The 19,113-nt window shown below is 34.3% G+C and overlaps 1 protein-coding gene across 2 annotated transcripts in view; it reads right to left on the bottom strand.

Annotated features, from left to right (window-relative positions):
- LOC129241640 (RNA-binding protein Musashi homolog Rbp6) overlaps nt 1–19,113 on the bottom strand; it is a 373,873-nt gene that overhangs the window by 151,506 nt on the left and 203,254 nt on the right. The window lies entirely within an intron of this gene.

Genomic DNA, 19,113 nt, shown 5'->3' with positions numbered 1-19,113 from the left:
TCTCATAGCGAAGGCAAGGCGAATAGGGAACTGCAAACGTTTGAAATCGAATGGTAAATCCGCCGGAATCAGTGGAATTCAGGGTATCAAAATGTCTTCTCCTTTGTACTTCCCTTTCAAAATTGTTGCTTCGATAACGTTACCCATTAGCTTCTTCACAGCGAGTCTGGTACCGTTGCAAAGTCGGGGCACATTACTATTGCGCAGCATAATAATCGGTGCTCCAATTTTTAATCGTAAATTATGAGGTGGTAAGCCTGGCAAATCGAGTGAGTTTAAGAATTCAGTTGGATAATTTACGACCTCATCTTGATCAGTAATAGTGCCCATTGACTTATACGCAACTATGTCACCAGGTATTTGATCTAAAATAGCTGAATTTATATCATTGACGTCCTTATTTTTCCCAGCTAAAATTGCTCTTTCGCTGAGTCAATCATGGTTTTTGTAATGTTGAACTATGTTTGGAAATACACTCTGTATCAATGCCTCTTTAGACTGTGCAAAAGTGCAGAAATTGTTAGGCAATGTTATCATTCCTGTTGTTTTTGAAAAAAGGTTTATTTTTTTTTGGTTAAAAAGTGTTTTTTGAAGTTTTGAAAAACACTTCGCTCTAACAAATTTCTTCTCAGTTAATTGCTGAAAATTAAATATTTTGAAAAAACTATTTTTTTTTTTAATTTAACGTTTTTGAGAAAATTTTGTTCTTGAAAAAATTTCATACTTTTGTAAAAGTTTAAATTGATTTGTTAAAAAAGATTTTTTTCCGCTTTGAAAAAAACCCCCTCGAAAAAATGTATTCTCTATTAATAGTGGAATATGAAATGCTTTGAAAACACCATTTTTTTTTAAATTTTGTTTTGAAAAAATTTCATACCCTTGAAAAAGTTTTATTTTATTTTATTTGTTTAAAATTTTTGAAATTTCTTTTTTTGTAATTTTAGAAAAACACCTCTTCGAAGAAATTTCTTTTATCTTTTTGAGGAAAATTTGGTTTTGAAAAAATTTCATGCTTTCGAAATTTTTTTATTTTACTTTATTTCTTCAAAATTTTTGAAAACAATTTTTTTTATAATTTTCGAAAAACACCCCTTTGAAAAAATGTTTTCTATGTGTCATAGTGGTATTCCATTAACTTTTAGGATTATAGTCAAATACTTACAAATATCTACGCTTTCACAAATAGCAACAATAAACAAATTTCATCAAAACCAAAAAATTTACTTTTTTTCTAAAAAAATTCTAAACAAACAACGTAATAAATTTAGAATTTTGTGTTCACGAAAAAACAGTATTGTTTTTATTGTATTAACTGAAAACCAAAATGTTGCAAAAAATCAAAACAAAACTAAATTATTTTTTGTGTTCATTTGGTCCATATGTTCCATAAAAAGTTGATATGGTAAATAATATGCAGGGTCTGATACACGCAAATTTCCATTGACCATTATAGTGACAAAATTATCGATCACCAATTCCAACAGGATTTCAAAATCAGAGTTGGAATGAGTTGTTGTGTGGTGTACTTCTGAAAAAATGAGAAATAAACAAAATAAATCTAAAAATTCGAATTCTAACTTTATCTTGTGTATGTTCTTATTACCTTTGAATTTTTCCAATGGAGCACCATTCATTTTAAATTTTCCAAGAATTTTTTTTATCATTTCGCGTTTCTTTCCTTTTTCATTCGATTCCAACATTTGTTCATAGCCGAAAACATCGTTTGCAAACGCATTTATTTCCATATAGAATTGGTCAAAGAAAGCATTGCTCAATTGAATTGAAACATTATTTTCATAAATACTTAGGACCTTAACTAATGCACCTTGGTACATATGCACCTAACGCAGATATTCATCGCGACCTTGACATCGATACTATTGATGAAACAATACAAAGCGCTAGCAGAAGACACATAAATAGACTATTAACGCATACAAATCCTATGATGAGAAGACTACCAAATAAAGAAAAATCTACCCAAAGTCGGCTTAACCGTCAAACACCAACAGATCTTGCAAAATCCTTGTAATCAATTGTCAACTAATCGTATATGTCATTGTTTGTTAACCACTTGTTTTTAAATAGTATGTATATATTTCTTCTAAATGAGCTTGGGGGCATTGGCCCTTCAATATCACTCTCATTCCATCTTTTTGTAAATCAAATTACTTATTGTCTAACGACAGGTGTAATATTTTATGGAAGAAATAAAAAAAAAAAAAAAAATTTTCATTCGAATCATTTGAAATTTCTGTATACAATAACGAAAAATTCAAAAAAAGTTGTACACATAAAATGAATGTCGATTCGAAACTTACTTTAATCTAAGAATCGAGCAAGTTTTGTTTTGTACAATATTTTGATTTTTTCTTTTTTTATATGAAGAAAATATTTAAAAGAAATTTGTTTTTGCTAAAAACCTTCCCCTAGTGGATCCCTATAATATAAAAAAAGAACGAATAAAATTGGCCTCGTATCGGCCCAAAAAAATGCGTACAAACGAACATCATTTCATTTTTATATATATAGATTTCGGAAGGGATTTAAATCTTATAGATATTTTACATTTATATATAGCCCATAGCAATAAATCCACAAAATTAATCTACCCATTCACACATGGCAGATTGCCTGCAAAATTGACTATCAGCTGTCAATACCGCATTGAAATTGCTTTGGTGGAATATTTTGCATTTTTTGGTTTGTTTAATATGTAATTATTAACGATATAAAGAAAAGACAAGGATAAGGATTAGCTAATTTAATTGCGCAAGTGGCTGCTAGTAATAAACAGTTGGAGGAATCCCGTAAACAACGTTTACTAAGGTTCAAAAAAATTATGGCAACAATGTGCATGGGAAATTCGATATTACATTTTATAATAAGCATAACAGGCCAAAGCGTCTATTGGAACACAATGTTTCTGTCAAATGAATGCATGATTAATAATATCTAACGCAAGTTTTATTAGAATTAAGCCTACAAACTTGGTTTCTTTGCCGGCATCCATTTTATTTAGTTTTCACTTTGACGTTTATTTTTACATTTGTAAAAATAAGAAAACACAGGGTTATATGTAAAAAAGTATTGTAATAATCTAGGATTATTTTATATCCTCAGATCTCGGGAGAGAAATTTTGTATGGGTAGTCTCGCTTTTTAATTACGGATTGGGAGTTAAGCACGAAAAAGTAATTAATCTACTTAAATGTGATCGTATTAATAGTCAGACAGCTGCCGTAGCTGAACGGGTTGGTGCATGACTACCATTCAGCATTCAGAGGGAAGGTAGGTTCGAATATCGGTGAAACACCAAAATGATAGAACAAGTTTTTTCTAATAGCGGTCGCCCCTCTGCAGGCACTGCCATAAAACCATCTGTCGGTCGGAGTCGGCTAAAACTGTAGGTCCCTCCATTTGTGGAACAACATAGGAGAAGGAGCCCGGCCAAACATCCAAAAAGGGTGTACGCGCCAATTATATATATAAGTATACTTATATGTAGTAATTATTATTTAATTTTATTTACTTAGCGCAAATGTAATTGAAGAGAAAACCCAAAGTTGAATTTAACTTAGATAGTATGCATACGTTAGTCGTTTTTTATTCATCTTTGCGATATTCGCTTATTTTGTATTTAATTTGTCAGACATGCCCGCTCTATCAGTTTCAATATGAATAAATAAAAGAAGACAGCTGTTCAGTGATGTTTATAAGTTTGTGAATAGCACAATCATTAGTGCAAATGGCAAATATTCTAGACACAAATAACAATTGTCGAATCTCTCAAAGTTAGTGACTTGCACTATAGGGTTTGCCTTTGATAGAAGTGTATTATAATATCAAGTGAATAGAATTAGTACAGAAATATCATTTATTTGGAATCGAATCCCTAAAATATTTAAACAAACATATATTTTACAGTGGTTTATTAAGTTTTCTCGCTCCCACTTGCAACATTATTGATATTCTGTTTTTATTTTATATTGTATGTGCGTTAAAAAATATACAAATAAAAATAATTCCCAAATTAAAATATGGCATCTCTTGTCATGGACTGTATAGGTGTATGACAGTTATATGGACTGAATATGATACGCATTTTAAGCGCAACAAAAAATTTAAGAAATAAAAGCAATAAAAGAAAGTATGGAGAAATATAAACTTTCTTAAAAGCTAAAAACATCGAAAGAAAGTAAAAGGAAGATGGAGTAGGACAATAAAAGGTTATTTGTATGTATGCATTCAATGAAAAGAAAACCGTAATTTGCCATCAATGCTGTTGAAAGAGAACAAGATAATGCTGGAATATTGTAGGAGCAATTGAAATGCAAACTACGAGAGTGATGAAATCATAAAGGAAGTGGAATCGTAGCGGAAAGGGATGGAAAGGAAGCAAGGAAGGCGTGCATAATGTGAGAGCATAACAAATATCTCGACAGCAGCAGCAGCAGCGGCCGCTGGCGACAAACGCAACCAATGCATAATATGGAAAAAAGGCGTTGAGGTGGAAGGGCCGCAAGCTGAAAGCTCACTCGTTCGCTTGGTCGGATGAATCGCTTTTTTCATTGAAAGCTGCCAGATCGTTGCCTAACATTAATTCTACAATTGCCACTGCTGCCGCTGCACAGTGTGACTTTTTTCACTTTTAGGATGCCAAAATAATAACAGCCAAACCAATGGAGCAATTCATTTCAAATTTTGCAGTGTGGTTGCAGATACCTAAATCTGATTTGAGAATAAAAATGGGCGTGATACGCTCACTTTTTCTCCTTGCCCACATATAAGGTAAAATTTCACATAATCATATTTTCTACTTTAAAAGCATTTTCCAGTGCCAATTTAAATGCAAATTGTTTAGATTTCTGAACTTTAGCTTAGAGGCTTATGACTAATATTTAAAAGATTTCATTCAGCCCCTGGGTACCTTTTTATACTACATTATACTGCTCAATGAAGGAGATAATCACAAATTGTTTCAATGATAAATATGTCACTAATCTTTATTTTATTAATAGTAAGCCAATAAACAGTTTCTAAAGATTAAACATAATAAAACATAAACACTTATTCGAAAGCAATTATTCATAATACTTCTTCCTGGGCCAGCAATGCAATTACTTCTTGAGGCAAAGTCCCGCGCTTGGTTTTCGATGGCTTACGTAAGCTGCAAATGTAGGGATCGGATGATATTAGAAGCCTGTGCAATAAATTCTCATTGGTTTGAGTTCGTGAACTTTTCATTGTATACCATTCGCGATAATTTCTGACATCTTTATTTCTCGATTCTTGCGCTTCTTCGGAAAGCTGACCAATAGGAACCATGCATGACGATATTATATGTCTTGAATGGAACAGTATTTTATGCAGACTGACTGGCATATTGTACCACTCATATTCCCTCAAATAAAGATCGCGTGTGTCTCTCACGTATACCTCAAAGGCCTCAGCATTTATCTGAAATTCACACCCTAAGCAAGACAATATGGTGAAATGCCTTTTTAAGAGACATAAGTTAATGCCTGTAATGTCTGCAGTAACTTCTGCATTACTAAAAAAACGTCGTGCTGTGTTTCCGTCATTTGTATTGCCAGATTTCTCTTTTGGAATATCAATTAAAAGCCCAGTTTCGTTTCTAAATCTGCTTTGAATGCTTTCCTTCCTCTCTTTCAGTTTTTCCTTATTTTCGGCGCCTCTTACACACCATGTCCTTAGTTCCAACCGATATGCAATGTGCAACATACACTCCATGCACCGTATCCATGAGTGAAGTGGTGAAATGCCGAATCTTAGCATGTTTGCGTCAACTTTCCGTTCCAGCAAAGCGCTAAAATTATTCATATCCTTCGCTGAAGCACCACATATAATATATAACACGCTTGAGATGAGGTATATGCTGAAAGTGCATTACATACTGTACCGTCAATCATACACAAAATGAGTGTACTAGTAACTTTAAAATTTAAATTTTCCATCTTAATTATTGTAGGAAGAAGATTAGAAATTTGGTCTTCCACAATCTTTACTTCTCTCACAATAGCATCTCGCGTTTCTTTTTCAAACAAAAATTTAATGGGACGGCAATGTCTGGTTGATGATGGAACAGGGTTGCTCCATATAACAACTCTACGTTCATTAACTAGAGTATACATTTGGAGAAGTACGAGTGAAACAAAAAACATGCTGCTATCAGATTGATTTTCTTCGCTGAACTTTTGCTTATACCGTTTTTGCTCCGAGCCATCGCAACCCCATTTGAAAGTCACGAAAACTTCTTGAATACTGGGAATCGACAGCACTACTTCTTTTTGTGCGTTACACAACCTTTTTGTACTATGATCAATAAGCGCTTGCAACTCAATTTCGGCATACGTTTCGGTTACTGTGATTTTTTCTGGGTAACATAAAGCTTTGGACTTTTTTATGCAGTTATACGACGGATATAATTTGGGATTTATTTCTGCTGTATGCTGTCTATGCATATTATAGTCATGTGTTGAATCATTTGCATCTATTATCAGCGCAAGTGCTTGGTCTGGCGATAAACTTTTGTTGCGCTCTTTCGAAAGTCGAAATTTTTTCAACATAGTACCTCTTGACGGTGAAGACAAACACAGCTCTTTAAATAATATTGCGGAATTTCTCTTACTGTTTGATCTAAGTCCCATTTCTGCCGCCATTAACACTTGTTCGCTATTTGATACTGCTAAAAAACTCTTTGCTTTTCTTTTCTTTGTGCGAAGAGAAGAATCGGAAAACGCCACATGTGGTATACCTACATTGGATCTAATAGAGGATGAAGTTGATGGCCCAACATCAAGACGGTATTTTCCAAAGTCTTCACTCTTGGAAAACTAACTATAATTACGGCTAGCTTTTTAGTATCCACGTCTCTTCCGATCACCGCAAAAATTTTCTCTAACACCGCATCACGACGCATTTCTTTTGAGCTCATCAGCCAAATTTCAAAAAGTTCTTTCCGAGGAATCGCCATGAAAACTTCTTTTAAAGCTGTGGTAGCAAATTGTAGCAAAATTTTATTCCAGTATCTGAAACACAGAATCCTAAAGGTCGTTTCGCTGTTAAAGAATGGACGGAACTCGATGGACCAATATAAGTTTTTCTCAGTAAAATATCAAAAATAATATTAAGCTATGGCTGTTTTAGTGATATTTTACTAAGCGGATTTGTATCGATAGTAAAAACTTTATAATCCTCTTACTTACCCCTGAAGTACAAAATTGTTGAAATTTAATCAGCAAATACTCAATTTTATGAAATTGATACTTATTCGTATTATATCTTTTGACAAACTTCACAGCGATGTTCGAATAATAAATAAAAATTATTCAATTGACGCACCGGCTTGTGTTTGTAAACGGTTATCTTTCTTAAAACTATTGTTTTGATAAATTTTGAGTACACTGTCGTAAAATTTGGTCATTTTTACACAACATACCGAAAGAAAATCATTTTCGCAGAACTTTTTTTTTTAATTTTGGCATCCTAAAACGATAAAAAGTCACAGTGTGCGCTGTGATGCCTGGGTTGCTCAACATTTCACGATTTTATTTACTCGCAATTTTTGCATATTTTAAAATTCATACATGCGAAATGAGCGTGTGGGCAGGGAAATAAAAAGAAAACATGCACTTGAAAAGTAATGTCGTGCGTTTATACGCTTGCGAAATCCGCAGTCACGTTCTTATATACTACATACATATACTATATATGTACCTGTATGTATCATTTACGGTATATGATCTATTACATCGAATAGCGGCGTGTATTTTGCTGTAAATTGCTGGAAAGGATTTGGAGAAAATTTGATTCAAAGTGTCGAAAGAATACCTCATGAATTAGGAATGAGAATATTCAGAAGTATGGAAAAAGTAATTGCAAACAACTGCAGCTTTATCCAGAGATAATAGAAAAAGAGTTGAGCTTCTTCTCCTGTGTATGGTGTGCGACGTGATCTTATTCTACAAAGGGAGGGACCTACAGTTTTAAGTCGACTCCGAGCGGCATATGTTGTTTTTTAAGAGGAGCTTTTTCATGGCAGAAATACGCTTGAAGTTTTGCCACTACTTGCTGAGGAGCGGCAATATGTTCCTATTTTTTAAATAAAACTAACCGATTCAAGTAAACATTTTATTGAAAAAATTTATCCTGAAGCAAATTTTGTATATGGTTTTTGCTTCAAAGTTTTATTTAAATAGTTTTTTCAGAAAGTGAATTATACGATTGTAATATTTTACAGGCTAATTCTTTTTAAAACCTGGATATAAGACAATCACTTTGCTTTTGGTGTTAGCAAAAATCCGCCACTCTGGTCTAACCGTGACCACCCAGCTTTGTGCACATTTATGATTTGCTTTCTTATCAACTTCAGAAGGTGGGACGAATCAGCGAGTACATAAATTTGTTCAATACTTGCAGCCTCTCAAATTAAGTTTTATATTAAAATGTATATGATTATATATATGTATGTCTCTATGCAATAAAAATATTTTCCTAATAGCGGTCGCTCCTCGGCAGGCAATGGCAAACCTCCGAGTGTATTTCTGCTATGAAAAAGCTCCTCATAAAAATATCTGCCGTTCGGAGTCGGCTTGAAACTGTAGGTCCCTCCAGTTGTCGAACAACATCAAGACGCACACCACAAATAGGAGGAGGAGCGCGGCCAAACACCCAAAAAAAGGTATATGTCTCTATGCAAAACTGAGAACCCCTAGTCGAAATATTCAAATCCGGCTAAAGAACTTTATTGAGGGTGACCCATGTCACAGACAAGGTTATTTATGTAATTTTAGTACCAGCTCGAATAAAATACTTTTGGTAATTTCTGCATCAATACCATAATCAATTATTTTTTCCATTTTATTTTGAATTTACATAGACTGTAACGGCAAAAGGCATAACGAATTATACATAGGATCCGAAATATTTGCTAACGTATTCGATAATTACAAAATATGGAAAAATCAAACCAACAAATAGGTTAATAAAACGGCAGAAATTTCAAAATGTTTACCAACACATGCAAGCAATCGACAATAATGGATATGTGAATACTGAATTGCGATTACTTGGCATACGGCCTACACCGTGGCTCTGTGGTTACCACATCGTTCAAACTTCTCCCTTGCAGTTATAAAATTAAAATATGCCGCTCGTATTTAGATATTTATAGGAACTACATACATTTAACACCCATTTAGGAATAATAACGGAAAGGGTTTGCGGAAGTAGGCGTTTTGTGAGACTGCCCAATTTTTAATAAAAAATATGAGAAAATAATAAAATTGCTTGCGTTTGCAGTTGCACTGAAAATTTAATGCTACTCGGTTCTTTCGATAAGTATATGTAAATGCTGTAAATGTAAATTTGCATACACATCCTCATGCATTTGGATATCTTTAATGGTAAAAAGTGTGTGTTATTTCAGAGTATTGTAACTTCCTGTGCACAGCCATGCCCAGACATTTATTTGGTTGAAGCGATTTCGAATGCATAGTTCGTGTCGTTGTGGTTGCCGTAACGCTGCTTTGAATTCCATTATTCCCGTCGCTTATATCGAAATCAGATTGTATCCGATTTGCTCCTCAACAAATACGCCATGAAGTGGTAAACCCGATTCTTTTGATTTTCTAACGATATCTCTTGCAATACAGATACACATATAAGTAGATGCATACGTACGTGTATATGTTCATGTGACAATTTATTTTGAAAACGAATGCACATATAAAAAATATATTTCTGCAACATCCAACTCGTTTTATGGTAAAATTCTGCAAGCGAAAGTTTCTCACTTTCTGCACTCATGTGCTCCAATAATAATAACAAAAATATTAACAACAGCAATTACAATAATGCCAACTCTAAAGCTATAAAAATAAAAGTGTGGTATCCGATTTCTACTTGAGCACGTAGCAGAAGAAGCCGAGAAGAACAGCCAGGGTAGGAATTGCTGAGACAATCTAACATCGCTAAACTCTTTTCGAGCAGGAGTTATCAAGGGGAGAGAAATTGGTTGGGTGGTTGATATATGCATACCATTTTTACCGAAGTGCTGAGGCAAATGTGCGTTCTTCTGTTATTTAGTGATATTTTACCAAACGTGAATGAACCCTGGAGTAGCACATCAAGAAAAAAATCAAGATAATATATAAGTAATTTACATATGTACTCGTATATTAGGGTATCCTTTGTACAGGTTAACATTTTATGAGTTTTCAATAAGGAAAACAGTACCCTCTAATAACACAAGGTGGAGAAAAATTAATCATCAATTTCGTTTTTGAATAGCGTTTCTTTACGCACTACATTGTTTGTCTGTTTGTATATTGCAACTGTCTAATACACAAGGGTCAAATATGATTGACGAACGAAGCCATTTTCTGAAATTATAAATCTTCTGATATACTATATACATACGAGTACATCTATAGGTATAATTAGCGCTTACACCCTTTTTGCGCGTTTGGCCGAGCTCCTCGCCCTATTTGTGGCGGAGGGACCTGAACGGCAAATGGTTTTTATGAGGACCTTTTTCATGGCAGAAATTCTCTTGGAAGTTTGCTATTCCTGCCGAAGGGCGACCGCTATTAAATGTTTTCTATCATTTGGTGTTTGATTGAAGGAGCTTCAAATCTACGCACTTCCGAATGGTAGTCACGCACCACCCATTCGGCTACGTTGGCTGCCGTTTTCCGATAGGGTGCACATAATATACGACATTTTACTTATCTAAATATATCCTTTTAACTTCCTACAGTACAGTCTGTGCCAGAAGAAAAGGTTTTTTCTTGTAACCTCAAGATATATTTCGTTCTGCTTTTTGCTGCGTAATAGTCCCACTGAAGGGCTACGACGTCAGTGCTAACTCAGGTTAGTGTCGTTCGAAACTTTTCAGTAAACGCAACCAAACAAAAATGAGTGAGAAGTACGCGAAGCGTTTTGAAGCGGTATTTTTATGCACGCATTAGAAAGGACCGAAGTGATTAAAAAATCAAAAAAGTTTGTTGTGATGTGGAATCAGCGATATAAGGTGTACAAAAATGTAAATGACTTTTCCGAGCGTGGCTTGAAGCGAGTGACTGCAAAACAGTAGGATAAAGTGATCGTCCAACTTTTTAAGCGGGATCCTTCTTTCTGACTACGCCATGCACGATTAGTTCTTGCTAAAAAGGGAATAGATGTGAGTATCAACACCATCGAACGTCGACTGAAGGAGGCGAACATATCCTACCGTCCCACATTATCAAAACCACTGAAAAAAGCCACACAGAAAAACACATTGAGAAACAAAAAAACAAGAAAATGGCGTTACAGTATTGGACTGGCCTTCCCAGCCCTCAGACGCCAACCGCATTGAAAATGTGTGGGGAATTATGAAAACGCATCTTGCCGGAAAGCCAGTCCATGATTTAAAGCAACGTGTGCGTCAAGTTCGCAAAATCTAGTCTTGTTTTTCGATGAGGTACGCAGAAAAGCATGAAGAGATGCCAGGCTATACTCGACAACGATGAAGACTACACGGTTTACTGAGTAATTGGGACTTGTAGTTTTGAACATAACAAATTACATATATATACATATAATATATATATTTATGGCTTACATATGAAAGCCATCTGCTGTTGGGAGAACGCATACAACTATAGGTCCCTCCATTTGTGGAACAATATCATATAATAATATCGCCCCGGCCAAATATTTAACGAAGGATGTACGCAGAAATTATGTATAAATAGATACTTATATTTACATCTATATATATATATATATATATATATATATAAACCTTGATTTGAATTTTCATCTTACTGAATGTGCTTTCCGCAGCTATAAATCTCACATGCATCAATCCCCCATGTCTCTTTCTGTAAACTCTATAGAATTTATTTCAGTGTCTAACTTTAAGGGGGTATTCTAGTCTACAAATTTGAAAAAATCGAAAATTTTTTTTTTCAAAATTTGATAGTTTAACTATTCAAAAATATCTCCCTAAAAGGATTTTTCAAAATTCGAATTATTTTCGAAGCTACAACTATTTTAGTGACGCGACAGCTGGACTGGTTTGAGCGGTCGGCGAACTTTAAACGTGTTTTTCTCACACTTGCCTTTTTTACGGTCGGTGTCCACTGTAGATTCATATCTACTGCACCGATTCTTTTCAAATTTGGTTTTTTTGTTTCTTTACTTTATTCACGAGGTAATGACGTCGAGTTTTTTTTTTTTTTTTAATTTTGTCATATTTTAAAACAACAAAGTTTTCAAGTTTTTTTTTATGAAAAATCGGTGTTTTGACTTAAAAGCGCTTTAAAAAATTAAAAAAAAAAAAAAAAAAAAATTCGACGTTGTTACCTGCGAAACTTTATTAGCTGATGAAATCAATTTGCTTTTTTGATTTTAGTTGATCCAGTAATGAGTTCTGAGGGACACCGCAATAAAACTTTTTTATGAGACGTCCGCGAAGATTCGCTGCCACCAACTCATTTCTTCATAAAAATCAATGAAAATTTCACACAATATTCTTTAAATATGACTTTATAATGAAGTAATTTTAAAATTTTGAATAAATCAACTGTGTCGACAAAAAAGTTTCGAAAAATATGCTTGTTTTACACCGAATTAACCATACTACCCCCTTAATAACAACACAGCTTTTGATTTTCGTCATGCTGCTTTTGACTCTCTGAACTCAAAAATTCTTGAAATCAGCTTTTCTGTAAAAAGCGTCGCGGAAAATCTCTAAATGTAATCCATAAGGTTCTCTGCTACACTAAGGATTTATAACGCTTGAATGACTTCAGAAACAAATGCTTCAATTTATACAAGGCCATCCAAGATATTATATATCCTTGAATGAAAAATATATTCATTATATGAGAAGTTCTTTAAAAAAATATATATTATATTTCCTGGTATGGAATTGAGTTAAAATGGAACGTTCAAGCTTTTTGGAAATATATCCACTCAAAAAACGATTGCTTAGATATTCCGTTCTGGAAAGTACTCTGAGTACTTAGCGGACTCTGTGAATTATTTGTGCATTTTTTAAATTCCAATTTTGTCGTCCTATAGTATTACGCTCGCTGTTGGTATCCCACAAACTTCTGCTTGATTCTCTTTCTGTCACTATTTTATATGTTATTAATGGCATCTTCGTATTACAAACTTCAGTGAAATGTGATATAGACGGAGGTTGGAGGGAATCGGAAATTAAGTGACAAATTCTTCCAAATTTCTTGAAGTGGTATGAAAACTATAAGTTGCAATTTTTCTCTTTAAGGCACCGAAGCGTTTTGCCGTACGATAGGGCGCTTCTTATTGTGCAACTTTCCAAAAGTAGACGCGTCAACTCGCCATCCGCTTCTATTACTTTGTGTTTTAGCGTCATTACTACGTGTCAAAGTTTGAGAAAATATTAGTCTACTTTCCCACAAATTATCGAATGCGAAACACTTGAATTAGGAAACAAGTAAATAATGTTCATCGTTTCGTTAGAAAAAAATTGATTAGCTATATCAACGTGATAAATAGAGTCCCTTGAACATTTTTTGACGTAGCGGTAAGTTCTTATCCCTCCCCCACAAACATTGGCACGCTCCTTCTGTTCTATGGCAGATTGACAAAGTATCAACCTACGCGCTGTTCTAAGCAGTGCACGCGAGCAATACCTGCTTTTTGCTATTGAAAAGTTACAGACAAAAGCACCACAATACAAAGAAACCTAAATTATTAAGCTACATTATGCTTCGTTTTAATTAATAAAAAACCTAAATACAATACCTTTTTAAAATTGTTCACCCCTAAATATTACTTTAAAAAAATGATAAAAAAAAAATACTTTATGTCTTTTATATCTTAGAATATAATGAAGGTATTGCACGTGACAAATATTAAAAATAAAATTTAGGCCAATAAGAGGTACCGTTTAACATTAATTGTTTTTTATTGATTTAGAAATAAATAAAGATGCGTTACAATTATGAAACAACTTTTGCACCATGAGAAATGGAGTAGAGTTATTTGGAAACTATTTATATATTTGTATTTTAGTGGGTGTCGCTTTGGCAAATTTTGTTGACATTTCTGTTCAGTAAGGCTTGTTAAGTTATCATGAATCATTTAACGCCAGAACAACGCTTCCAAATTGTGGATATTTATTTCGAAAATAATAAATATATATGCGAAGTTCGTAGGGCACTCGGTTCTTATTTCTTTCGACGGCATTTGGTTCCAAAAAGACAGCGCAAGTTGCCATACAGTGCGCTTGAAAATCAATTCATTGCAATATTCATGCCACCATCAACGCCATACGGCCAGATTTATTGGAAAAGGTAGTCAAAAATTGGACTGACCGAATGGACCATGCAACTCGTAGCCGCGGTGAATATATGCCGGATATCAAATTCACAAATGTCATGAAATTATCTACCAGATTATAATAAAAAAATCATTCCAACAATATATCTGTTTTATATCATCATTTTAAGCTCTCAAGCTCTTAAAAAACACCCGATACATATTTCAATACAATTTTTTAGATCTAGATACCGTTGAACACTAGTTGTACGGGGTAGGAAAAAGTGATTTGATGAATGGTATATGTATATGTATGTATGCACTATATACCTATATATAAGTATATATTATATAGTATAAGTATATATTTTTGCTACTTCTGCGTTATCATCGAAAGCAACTATTGCTTTCCTTTCAAAAACGTTTTTTCCTTATGCATTTCCATATGCCATATGTACCGAAATTATAAATTTATGTGTATTGAAAGGGGTCATTTGATTTATTTGCCTGCCACATTTCTCTTTGTTGATTGCATCCTAATCCCGTCATAATGAGTGCCGTTATTTTTTTTAACTTAACCATCTCTCTTTTGAACTTGATTTCTTTTTCCCTTTCACAACCAGGAAATGAGCATCTTCGAAGGTCAAATGGGGCCAAGAAAAGTGAAAAGGCAATCGACCAGCTAAGGAATTATTGGTGTATGGATGGATGTTGTATCTGTATCTTGAAAATTACTGGCTTGGCATGGAAATTGAGTTAGAAGGGAAATAGATAACTATTCATTTTTTTAGCCGTTGGATCGCAATAACAGCGCTATAGAATTATTTTTTGTCATTGCAACTTCAGACGAGGTACAAAATAATACATTAGCGGAGGGGCTTGGTTTCTGAATTAATGGTAGGGCATAACACGGCTTTCCACAATACAATTGGCACGAATTTGAAATTTGTTGTCCTTTTAAGCTCATTTTATTAGACTAAAACCGGAACTTTAACACCCTTACTATTTTCTTACCTTTTCCCAAATATTTATGCCAGAAAACTTATATGAATGTGAAAAAGATCAGGGTATTGCAGTGACAAAATTCGCCTAATACTGAAGTTAATAAAAAGTACATACCGTTCCATAGAAGGGTAAAGTGGCTGAGTCCACCAAATCGAATTTTACATAAATAAGGAATACAGTGAACCAAAAACAAGTAAGGAAGTGTTAACTTCATCAATTTTCACTTTAAGTGTTAACTTTACGATATATACACCCGCACATTTTAGTACAATTCTATTTGGGCTGACTGTTAATTTTTGCAATCAAGTCAACTCTCAGACATTGAGAGTCACAGCTATCGTTATCGGACGGGCGGGCAGAAATTAAGTATTAATATATAAAAGGTTGCCCAGTTTTTGTCCAATCTCAATAATACCTAATTTGGATTAAACTGAGGTAGGTATCAACACATATAACAAATCTGGCCGAATGTTAATAAGTTATTATCGAGATACAGGCGTTTACATACTTTTCTTCTTAAACTTTTATTGAATTGTATTTCTTGTCGCCGATTGTATTTTGTATCACCGATTTTCCAATTTTCAATACCAAGCTACCTTAGGAAAAGAATAATATGTGTAACAAGTTTCATTAAAATATTTCAGTTTATGTTCGAGTTATCGTGCGAACGCGCGAATGGACGAACAGAGAGGCAGACATGGCCAAATCGCTTCCTCTCACCATTCTGAGCATTTTGGTGCATATACTCTATATATATCTATTCCGATTTCTTATGTTACTACAGATATAAAACCATTATATGAACAAAATTAGAATACGCAAACGTATAAAAAACGATAGTGGGGACGAGAAGATTTGCTGCGCACTAAATTTTTAATTTTATACCAAATCTGCAACATTAGCTTTTGGGGCATTATTAGTATAGTGGGCATCATTAGTATTTCTAACTATAGGGTTAGACATAATATTTCACCATCATTTCAACCGAAGTCTTACAATTTTATTGTAGGTACATATCGCAGGCGCCTTAATGCCGAACACTGACATACAATGTTTTAACGAACAATTTGTGGAAGCCTCTGCTTCAGTATTTACATAAGCCAATACTTGAGAAGCGACTGGTTAGACTTTAACCAAACTTAGGCAAACGAAATCTATATAAATCCGATGCAGCCGCCGTAGCAGAATGAGTTTGTGAGTGACTAACATGCAGCGAGGCTAGGGTTCAAAACACATAGCTTCTCATAAAAATCCTTCTGCTCCTAGAAGCTGTCATAAAACTGTCAGCCCCTCCGTTTGCGGCACAATATCATGACGCACAATACAAATTAGAGGAAGAGCTCAGCCAATTATATGCTACTTTCATTACGTTCATTAAGTGATTATTAGACTTTGTTTTGCAATCGAAGCCGTCTAACGTCCACCGCTCAAAACTTGAATATTAAAACAAACAAAAATTACGCCTAGATGTTAGTAGTAAATATTGTAATTCCATTATTTACCATTTCTTTTATGTCATCTTTGATATTTGTCAAGTAAAAGGCGTTGAAATTATTGATAATTCAAAAAAATTTAAGAAACTGGTTCTGTGGAGAATGGAAAAATAACTGGAACACCAAAAACTGGCCTTTTTTTTCTGAAAATGTTCAACAATTAGGCATAATTCGACGGTTTGGCGTATTTTACCTCAAGAAGACGTGCTCATGGTGGACATTTAAATTATGTAATTTTTCACATGCAATTGTTAAAAGCCGCATTTTTAATAAAAATAATATAGTAAAACCTTAAAGAATCTAAATTTTTACATTCTGCCTTACTTGGTACGTATTCTAGTCAGATTGCGTTGAAGCTGCACTAAATATACTCAATATTACGACGGTTACTACCATTTTATATATTTTCTTTCATAAATAATAATAAATATTTTATTCCCATCCCTATTAGAAGCTTCTTGAAAAGGTGCCAAAATAATACAAGTATACCAGAATAAGCGTGCAGCCTCTGTGAAGGATGTATAGCTGCTAGAAGTAGGTTCATCTCGAGTTTTGTTCTCCTGACCCTCGTCTTTCGCTGCACCGAAGTATATGTTTAGTAGCGAGAATACTTAATTTTCAAATTAGGACAACCGTGAAATCTTCGGATAAAGGTAGGCAATAACCAAGTTGGTACACTCCTCTTCTGCCAAGATAATATTTTCATATTTTAGAAATATCTTATTTTTAAACTTATGCCGATGAGCAACTGCTCAAGTAATATGAATCTAAAGAAAAAGAAATTTATTAACAAATTTAAGAGATTTCGATTAAAACATTGTTATCTGATAATAAATATAAATATAAAAGAAATTTAAAATAAATTCTAAAATGGAAAGAAATACTTCTTTCTTTAAGGTTTCGAAACTAATACATACGTAAATCCACTCGATTTGTTTGGAAGGCTAAGTAAACAGCACGGCATGCTTATGAGGTACATATGTATGTACCATGTATGTACAGTTCGCTTTAGGTGAAAGGTATACCCACTATGAGTTCAAGACTTCGGCGTAAACAATGTTTTTGAATTGGCGTATTACCCTGTTCGTCCTACCAACCAGCCCGGTGTACAAATTTCTCTAATCGCAACTCGATTTTCAGCTGCACAACATCTTGCCACTTTGCTATGTACTTCCCGCAAACAAACAACGCGCACAGCAATTGTTCATCATTTTAACGATTTGTGTCTGTGTTGTATGCGGTCGGTGTACCTACGAGAGTTGGGGGCAGGTTGCTGAGTTGATTTTTGAAAAAGTCATTACATTTCAGATTTTATGATGATGTTTATTCAATTCTTGATATATTACCCTGAGCGTTTACACTCCTCAATGCACACAACGTAGCATCACTCTGCTAAAAACCGCAGACGTTTTCTTGAAAAGGTGCCAACAACAACGACAAAAAAACAAGTGAAAAAGGTACTGTTGATACTAAAAGGGCTGACTGCGCATCTGGCATGTCCCTTGGTTGGCTTGTTGGTGGCATATCCGCCCAGCAAAGCAGCATCAGTCTTTGCATCTCCCATTGCCACTGCAGGCTATTTTGCTGAGCTTTGCGGGTGCTGAAAGGATGGCATGCTAGATACTCAACGCAACACAAACACTGCTGCCGAATAAGAGGAAAGTGTATAAATACACATACATACATACCCGCATAAATAAAAGTTGTTACCAACGCATAACCATTCTGACTTTGCGAATGTCGTGCATGAATATGAGCCGGCTTCATCCTGCTGATTCAGCTATTTATACTATACAGACCAGACCGGAAGGGTTGCCACCTTAAATTGTTTTGAATACAATCAATCGCAATAGCGGAGGCAATCTAATGCACGTGTGACATTACCAAGTAACACCAGATAACGCTATATGTATGCACATCCGTGTGGCATACATACATTTACATTACAATATACCAACGTGAACTTACATACACACATATAATACGTATAACGCACACATACACGTACATAAGTTTATCGGTGGAAGTAGAAGAGGTTACTTGTGTCTGTAGTTTATTTGTATGGTTCATGCGAGGTATGCGTATGATATAAATATATATTTGATTAAATGTATGACGTGGTTCAGAAAGAAGCTTTATTTAAATAATTGGAAAACACATTTTTTTCTTCAATTTCAAACTAATATAATATGGCATTTTTAATGCAACGCAATATCTGCCAAGTGGTTACCCCGATCCGTTTGCAGTTGTTCAGTCTTTTTTTTAATATGCTTATTTGCGGTTTGATAACACAGTGC

This window comes from Anastrepha obliqua, chromosome 3, assembly GCF_027943255.1.
Source record: "Anastrepha obliqua isolate idAnaObli1 chromosome 3, idAnaObli1_1.0, whole genome shotgun sequence".
Classification (NCBI taxonomy): domain Eukaryota; kingdom Metazoa; phylum Arthropoda; class Insecta; order Diptera; family Tephritidae; genus Anastrepha; species Anastrepha obliqua.
Note: the sequence above shows the minus strand (reverse complement) of the source record. Positions and strands in the feature narration are given on the sequence as shown.